The sequence below is a fragment of the Fukomys damarensis genome, unplaced genomic scaffold (assembly GCF_012274545.1).
Source record: "Fukomys damarensis isolate Sample0158 unplaced genomic scaffold, DMR_v1.0_HiC HiC_scaffold_23, whole genome shotgun sequence".
NCBI lineage: Eukaryota > Metazoa > Chordata > Mammalia > Rodentia > Bathyergidae > Fukomys > Fukomys damarensis.
The window spans coordinates 18,520,127-18,525,653 of NW_022900935.1; the positions used below are offsets into that span (position 1 = coordinate 18,520,127).

The 5,527-nt window shown below is 49.7% G+C and overlaps 1 protein-coding gene across 1 annotated transcript in view; it reads left to right on the top strand.

The window, feature by feature from the left end:
* Nucleotides 1-336: 336 nt before the first annotated feature.
* The window catches only part of Ptafr (platelet activating factor receptor), a 23,111-nt gene continuing 17,920 nt past the window's right edge, over nt 337-5,527 (top strand). The window contains exon 1 of the mRNA XM_010632472.3: nt 337-927. The gene's annotated coding sequence lies outside the window, so the exon portion shown is untranslated. The remainder of the gene's footprint in view (nt 928-5,527) is intronic.

Here is a 5,527-nt window from a genome sequence, read left to right on the forward strand (position 1 = left end):
TCAATCTCAGGGCCCGGCTCCCAGATCTGTCAGTCGGGGCTGTTGGTTGGTTGAATGAGCGAGTGGGTAAGGGCTGGAAACTTCGTGTACCCAGGAAATGCCTACCCACCCCCCTCCCTGTTCCCTCTCTCAGCGGTGTTCACACCCTCCACTGCCCACACCTTTCTTTACTCTCTCACTCTCTCATGAACTCACTGCCAAGTTCCAGTTTAGAATCCTGAGAGGCTTCCTCCTCCCCCGCCCCAAAGCACTCTGTCCCCACTGGTTCCTTGGGCCCAGCACTTCTTGGTCACTAGGGATCTCCTGCCCAGTCATGCCGCTGACCGTAGTAGCAGCTCCACGCTCCTCTCCTCAGCCCTTTCCTCGCTCTTTTCTCTCCTCGCACAGAGACCGACACAGATGTCCTTGCAGCTGCACATTTGCTGTCCGTGCCTCTTTTGCTTCTAACTCCCTGATCGTGGTTGTCCTTGTGTCTTCTCGTTCTTCCCAGGAAAGATCTCTGTCTTTCTTTCCCCATCTCTCTCTCTCTGCCCTTTCTTCTCCCTGACTCCCTCTGGCCCTCCTCCCTCCCTCGGCACCTGCCAGTCACTCACTTTTCCTCCAGCCCACTCGGGGGTCTCTCCTGAGTGCCCACTTGAGCCGCTCTTGCTGTCTCTTCCCGTGGCCACTGCCTGCACCCACCCTGCCCCTTGCTCTTCCAGAAGCTTCTTCTCAGTGCCCAGGGCCTGGGTGGCTTGACTCGGAGGTTCCTGTGGCATCCGTTGGAGGGGCCGTAGGGTCATTGTATTTCCTCCCGGAGGTGACTTGGCAGCCATCGGCCCTGTTTTTTCACTTCTGCAATTGGCAGACAGCAGCACAGAGGCTGGAGCCAGGGCTGGAGCCAGGGAAACAACAGCCCCTATAGCTGAGCTACTGCCTCTGCTACAGGTAAGAGGGGTCCTAGCTCTGGCTGGGCGAAGGAAAGCCTATGAAAATGAGCTCAGGAGGCTGAGGTTGTGCCCCACGCTTCACCTAAGCAAATGGGTGATTCTATTTTTAAGGAACTATTCCGGCCGGCTCCTCTCTCCTGCGTAGAGTCTCATGTTCAGGACTTCTTGTGAAGAACCTTTGCCAGGGGACCTGGCACCCCCCTTCAGTTCTCTGAGGCCAACGGAGGATTAATGGGACCGCAGAGGTCTCCCTGGGAGATGAGGGTGGTGATGGGAAGGGGCTACTTAGATCTCAGGGAGCTGAATGCTATCTGCTTTATTAGTTATGCGATCTTGGCCAAGTTATACCCTGCTCTCGGTGCAGTTTCCTGAGCTGTCAGATAAGGATAATGCTGACCTCTGGCAGGCCTGGCAGGAGAGCTAAAGGGCCTGATGCAGGGATGGGTATTTAGGAACTCCCTGCATGGTGGGCTTCCCGGGGGAATGATGCAGACAGCCAGGTTATTGGGACAAAAGACCAGGCTCACAACCAGTTTTACCATCAGGTCTCAGGTGCTGGGGGCAGAGCCCAGGCTGCTACCCTTGCCCGGATGTGGGGCTGGATGTGGGGCTGATGAACCGGAGCTGCCGGCTAGGGGCTCACTGACCCGGGAACCATGAGGGAACCAGCTGGCCCTCTCCCAGGCATCAGGCAGCTCTCATTTAGGAGGACTGAATATCCAGCTGTGTTCCAGATGCTTACATCTGTGTATGTGTCAGTGAGAAGGTGACTGCCAGGGAAGCAAAAGAAAGCACCTTCAGGTATTAACCACTGAGCTGGAGAAGTCAGCTCTGATGGTGACTGGCTGCCGGCCTGGGTAGGCATCCAGGGTTTTATTTGATTTCTTGCTTATCAACTGGGAACTTGGGCAATTCGGGAGTCTTACTCTCTTCCCTTGCTGAATGGGGATTAAAAGACTGACTGTGGGTTTGTGGGCAGAATGAACAGGCCAGTGGGAGGTGCTTTGTCAATAGTAAAATGGTGTACAAACATGACCTAATGTGTCACTAGTAAGACTGACACTGTAATTGTTACCGTAAATGCATCAAGCATGAGGAATTTGTTTTGTTTGTTCCTTTTTCCTTCCTCCTAGCAGAGTGTGGTATGTAATACGTGTTTAAGAATATGCATTGAGCCAGGCATGGTAGTGCACACCTGTAATCCCAGCACTCAAGAGGCTGCGGCAGGAGGATCACCACAAGTTCAAGTCCAGCCTGGGCTACATGGCAAGACCCTGTTAAAAGAAAAGAAAGAAAGATTGAATATAGGCACGCAACTATAATTCCAGCACACTGGGAGGCCGAGACTGAAGGATCACAAATTTAAACCCAGCCTGGATAATTTAACAATTTAGTGAGAGTTTGTTTCAAAAAAAAAAAAAAAAAAAAAAAAAAAGGAAAGTGCCTTGAATAGATGATGATAAAATAGTATGCTGCAGTTGGTAGAAAATGGACAGTGAGCCACAGCCCCACCCTGCCCCAACACTGACTGAGAGCATCTTGGGCAAGCTCCTGTTTCCCCACCTGAGCAATGAAGGTTTGGGTAATGGATTTATTGTTCATGGCATTAGCAGCAAAATGTGCCTTCAGGACTGACTTTTTTTCTCTGATTGGGCTGTGGTGAGAGACTGGGACCCTTGCCCTTTTATGAGGAATCAGAGAGCCTCCACTCCCTGGATTTCAGACCCGTGACGAGGAGGGCAGTCGAGGTCTCCCAGGGTCTGCAGGCTTGGGGTTAGGAGGGGTAGCAGCTGAGCTGGAGCTTGGGGACGCTCATGATTGGATGAGTCTCTGTGTTGGGAGGGGAGCCAGTTCCCAAAGGGCAAATGCTGGGCCCCAGCACAACTACTTCTCTGACCAGCCCCTTGGGTTCTCAGCAGCCAGGTGAGAGTGGGGAGAAGCCTCTTGTGTCTCTTCGTGTGTGTGTGTGTGTGTGTGTGTGTGTGTGTGTGCGCGTGCGCGCGCCGGGCTGTGTGCAGCAAACTGGGCACTGGCTCTGGCTGTGTCCACCTGTGTGTAGGTTGAGGCCTGCAGGTGGCCTGGTATTGCCCAGAAGTTCCCTGAAGCAGAAGCAGATTCACCAGCAAAGCTCGCTGAGCTGGGCATGGTGGCACTCACCTGTAATCTCAGGACATGGGAAGCTGGTGGCATAAGAATGTCTGAAGGTAGCCAGGCATGGTGGTGAATACCTGTAATCCCACACTCTGGAAGGCTGAGGCAGGAGGATAGCATGACCCTGTCTCACAATTAAAATATAAAAGGGCTGGGGATAGTAGCCTACTGTGAAGGCCCTGGGTTAAATCTCCACTACAAAAGGGGGAAACAAAAGAAAGAAGAAAAAGAAGCAGAGAGGTTGGCATGTCTTTGGGTGTATTTAGCCAAGGGGATTGTGGAGCCAGACTGGTGTGTGTGTGTGTGTGTGTGTGTGTGTGTGTGTGTGTGTGTTATGCGGAGGAGGATATCCCTCAGCCACTCTTCCCCACCCACTTGGTTCTGCAGGAGGGGAACTCAGGGCCCAGCTTTGGAGTTGAGTTCAATTGGCCAATGGGAGAAATACATCAAAAATTTGTGTAGAGCCCTTATCCCTAGGCCTTTTAAAGTTTTATTTTCAGACAGCGTCTTATTAAATTGTCCAGCCTCTTGCAATCTTCCTGTCTCAGCCTCCTGAGGAGTTGGGATTACAGGTGTGTACCTTCATGCTGGGCAAGCCTGTTTCAATTTACCAAGCGCTTTAGTGTTTATCAAGCCTCCCCCCACGCCCCCCCCCCGTGATCTCACTTCCCTTTTACAACACTGCTGTGAGGCAGTCGGCACATTCCCTCTTACAAATAAAGATCTCAAGGCTCAGAGTCGGGAAGAGACTCAATTGTGGGGTGGCATTGCTGAGTTCAAAGTCCAAATCCCCTGATTCCAATGGCTGTGCTTTGTCTCCAGTCACCCCTGGTAGCTACTTCCAAAAGAGATGTGTCTGGCTTGGTGTATGACTGATTTACTCACCTTTTTTTTTTTTTTTTTAAAGACTGGATTTTGCTATGTATCCAAGGCTGGCCTCAAACTCACAGCAACCCTCCTGCCTCAGCCTCCAGAGTACTGGGTTTATAGGCATGCACTGCCACACCTGGCTCACTTGCTTGTTAACATTTTCTGAGGACAGTGGGGAAGGGAGCTCACAGCTATTGAGTAAATTGTTTCCTTTAGATCTTGCGGCTCCTGGCACCAGCCTGAACCCTGAAATAACTGATAGCCTGTTTTCCTGTTTGTTAGATTCCACTTGTTTGCAAAGTTAAAGCCTAGATGCTGATAACTTTTGGCTGCTGAGCAAAGATTCCTAGTCGCTGGGGCTGGTGGTAGTGGTTCTCTTATTGGGTTCTGGGATGCTGGTGTCTTTGTTTCCAGGTTCTTTCTGTGTTGAACAAAGAATGGAATAAAACAAGCAAAAACAGTAACCAAGTTAATTTGAAAAATTAAGTGAAGGGTAAGGGAGAAACTGGATCTGTAGCATGAACTTGGGCCAAGTAAAAGAGAGGAAAAGTAAAGACAAAGGCCAAAATAAAAGTACAGTGGATCCTTGAGTTACAACTGGCCTGACATATGAACCAACTTGAGTTCCGACTAGAATTTTTGTTTTGACTTACAACCAAAGTCTTGAGTTATGACCTGAATGCTGCTTGCTTGTGCTTCCAGATGGTCTCAGATACAAATTTAACCCCTAAAGAGTTCTGAAAGGAATATTGCAACATCCTCTCTTGTGTGGGGTTAATTGAGAAATCCTGGACCAATATCTCTCTAAGAACACTGAGACCTGCCTGTACACAGGAGAGAGACTTTGAAGGCTCTGCAGAGGAGCCTGAGCCCTCCATTGGCCCACTTGAGTTACAACTGGCCCTTGAGAATGAATTGAGTTCGTAAGTCAGGGTCCACAGTATACCCTGGGAGACACAGAGTGGGATTCCACAAGGAAAGCCATGGAACAGGTGCTGTGTGGCATGTGTCCGTTCTGTCCATTCCATACATTTCAGGAACCCATGAGAAGTCCAGATATGGAGCCTTGGGAATTACTTGGTTTGTGTCCTGGGATCTAATCATGCCTCCCTTCCCAGCCAGCCTAAGCCACACTCTGTCTTCCTGCCTTATTTCCCCCTGAGAAACACAAATCTCTGTAATTCTTTAATGGGATGCTGAGGGAGCGGAGGTCTCTGTTTTCTATAGCTTCTTCTTGGCTGTAGACTCTTCCTATTGGGGATTATGTGCTTTCCAATGCCTTGGAGTACTGTGGTTCACAAGCTGCACTGAAGAAAGAAAAACCTGTCAGAAGACAGTGAGAAAAGAGTTAGTGACCATTGAGCTGCTTGTTTGATGGGAGAAAGAAACTGTACTATTATCCCAAATATGAGTAGTAGGTCAGATTTCCATGCTGCCTGTAGAGAGGAATGTATGTCCGAGAGGAATGTTGTATAAATTATCAACAGTCTGAGAGCCATGGATTTAGCAAGACCTGTTTACTTATCTGTAGCAGTCCTGGAGTCTCGCTTTTTTTTTTTTTTTTTTTTTTTTGGGGT